This window comes from Hibiscus syriacus, unplaced genomic scaffold (assembly GCF_006381635.1).
Source record: "Hibiscus syriacus cultivar Baekdansim isolate YM2019G1 unplaced genomic scaffold, ASM638163v2 tig00111253_pilon, whole genome shotgun sequence".
Lineage (NCBI taxonomy): Eukaryota > Viridiplantae > Streptophyta > Magnoliopsida > Malvales > Malvaceae > Hibiscus > Hibiscus syriacus.
This window is the reverse complement of record NW_024063036.1, coordinates 546382-549121: the sequence shown is the minus strand read 5'-3', so window position 1 is coordinate 549121 and position 2740 is coordinate 546382. Positions and strand designations below refer to the sequence as shown.

The following is a 2740-nucleotide window of genomic DNA, read 5'->3' as shown; positions in this document are numbered from 1 at the left end:
TACCAAAACTTATAGTTTAGGAACTAAACCGTTAAGTTTTTAATGGCGGTGTTTTAAAATGAAATAAAAACTAAACGTTAGTTATGATTTTGAAAAAAATGAAAGTTTAGGTACTAAAACATACCAAAACTGATAGTTTAGGTACTTAATACATAATTTATACTATATAATAAATTATGCCTTTCTGGTTGTCCTCCCGATTACATGACTTCGCCCAGACTAATCCAGATTGACCCGCGTTGCACCTATCTTTGGTAGGTGAGTCTCCCGACGAGGATTATATGCATACACAAAGACTCGAACTCAAGACGTACTTAAACGATATATTATCAATTCTGCTAACGCGGTTGGCAAATGAAGCCTTCTTTTTAGTAGTTAGATTTATTTACTTTTGCATTCTTGTAATGTTATACATAGTAATTTTTCAAGTAGTTTAATCTGGCGGAAAGACGTCGGGACAAATTTCATGACGCCAGGATTCGACTCTCGAGCCTTGTATTATGTAAGAAACTTGTGAGCTTGTTAATCCATGTGAAACTTTCGTGGCATCTTCCGTAACCTAAACATAAAATAGAAAAGGAGAAAAAAACTGATATAACAAGGTTGTACTTATCTTTTTTAAAAATCAAATGAAATTATCTAAGCAACCAAGCAATTACAGGGACTATGATATGTGATTAAGAAGGACAGTAAACGTAGAAACACAAAGAAGCCAACCAAGATGTAAATATTGGTCCATCTTTGTCTCTCATGGAGTCCTTTCTTTTGTAACACATCGGCTCCAGTTACCATGCAAGTCTTGGTTTCACTGTACCAAAGAAAACACCTCGACACAAGGCAAGAATACTCATTGATAAGAAGCGCGTCCAGAGCGTACTTATACATGGAGAAAAAGTGCATGAATAGCCAGTACTTGGGCATGCTATCCTTGGAGATGAAGTATCCAGAGAAGAGGAAAAAAGAGGCCAGAAGTATCGTTACCAGCGACGTTCCGGCTATGTAATTCGGTGCAAGAGAGCTCAAGAAGAGAACAAATGAATTTGCCATTAGAACAAAGATCCAAATGACCAAAACGAAGTAACCAAAAGCTTGCCATGAAGCACATAAACCCACTAGGAAGTACACAGATATTGAATATATGATCACAATGACTAGCAGATATGGCAAGAAGACAAGGGTATTTGCTATCAGGTAAGACGAGAGTCTATAAACCCCACTTGATGTTTCTCTCAGCAGAATTGGCCTTTCATTAAGGAAGATCGGAAGGGTTTCGGTTGTAGAAGATAAAAGGAAGGTGAGAGTGAAGGCGAAGAGACCAAATCTTTTCTCTATACCTTCTTTATCGTAACCAATGTTAATGTAAATTGTTCCTAGAACAAGACCCACGACAAAAGCCTCTAATGCATTGGTTAAAAGAAGCTGCCTTGTTCTGTAAATAATCTTCCAAAACCTGTTGTATAAAGAGCAGATTTCATTCAATCTCGAGCTTCTATACCCTGATATCACTTGCTTCGTCATTGTTGGGGGTTACAAGAGAGTTTTGTGGCGATGGAGGGAGTGATAGGGGCGTAATTGGTTTGCTATCATGCAGCTGGTTCAATATTTCCATGGCATACTCGAGTGCGTTGAGCTGAGGAGGAACAGTGAACCCATTGGAGTTTAAGAATATTTCAAGGGAAGATAGTGTACCATGGTGCGCGACAGTTCCTTTTGACAGAAACAGGATTCTATCAATGGTGGAAAGAATCTTGAAGCTTGGTTGATGTATTGATAAAACTACAGTTCGATGACGTGAAGCAGCTATCGATTTGAGGATCTGTATCACATTGAAAGCTGAAGTACTGTCGAGGCCTGAAGTGGGTTCATCGAGGATAAGAACAGCAGGGTCATGGAGGAGACTTAGACCTATTGAAACACGCCTCCGCTCACCGCCGGATAGCCCATGAGTTAGCTTGGCGTTGGACAAGTGCGTTAGCCTTAGCTCCGACAAAAGAGATGTAACAATGGAGTCAATGTCTGATGTTTTAGGGACGAGAAGCCGAGCAGCAAAAGAAAAAGTTTCGGCTACAGTGAGCAACTGTAAGCATGCGTCGTGTTGAGGAACATAAGCCGAGAGCTTCCGAAATGAAGAAGGGTTGATGGGTGTGGAATTGAGTAAAAGATTGCCACTTGTTGATGATGTCCGAGCTGCCAGAATATCGAGGAGAGTGGACTTTCCGGCACCGCTTGGGCCGACGATGGCGAGGATTTGGGAGGGGTTGGCAGTGAAGGAGACATCCCGGAGGATGTACGTTAGGGGTGTTGAAGTGCAAGGCTTGAAAAGCAAATATTCCGTGAGGGAAGTAGTTGAGGTGGTCGCTTTAGTATAACAGAGGGAGGATGCTGTCAGCGTGTATGTTTTGAGCGGCGGTGACGATGGCGGAGGAGAGTAGGAGGTTGATTGGTCTTCCATGGAGGAGGCCGAGGGTTTTTGTAAATATAGAATGGGGTGTTAAGAGATGGTACGGTGGCAATTTCCATTAAGAATGTGAATTAAAAGGTTGGGGGTGACCCTAGTACACACTTTTATTTAATCACGAGTTTATAGTATGGATTTATTATTTCTTTGAATTGAGGTAATTATAATATAGTATCTATTTAAAAAAATTAATTATTGATAATATATACTTTATACAATACATTTATTCAAAGATCTTAAAAATGATATTTTATTTAATCATTTGAATCGCTTGATATATTT

The 2740-nt window shown here is 39.8% G+C and overlaps 1 pseudogene; it reads right to left on the bottom strand.

Annotated features, from left to right (window-relative positions):
- Window positions 1-639: 639 nt before the first annotated feature.
- Window positions 640-2517, bottom strand: LOC120157390 (annotated as a pseudogene).
- Window positions 2518-2740: the final 223 nt, after the last annotated feature.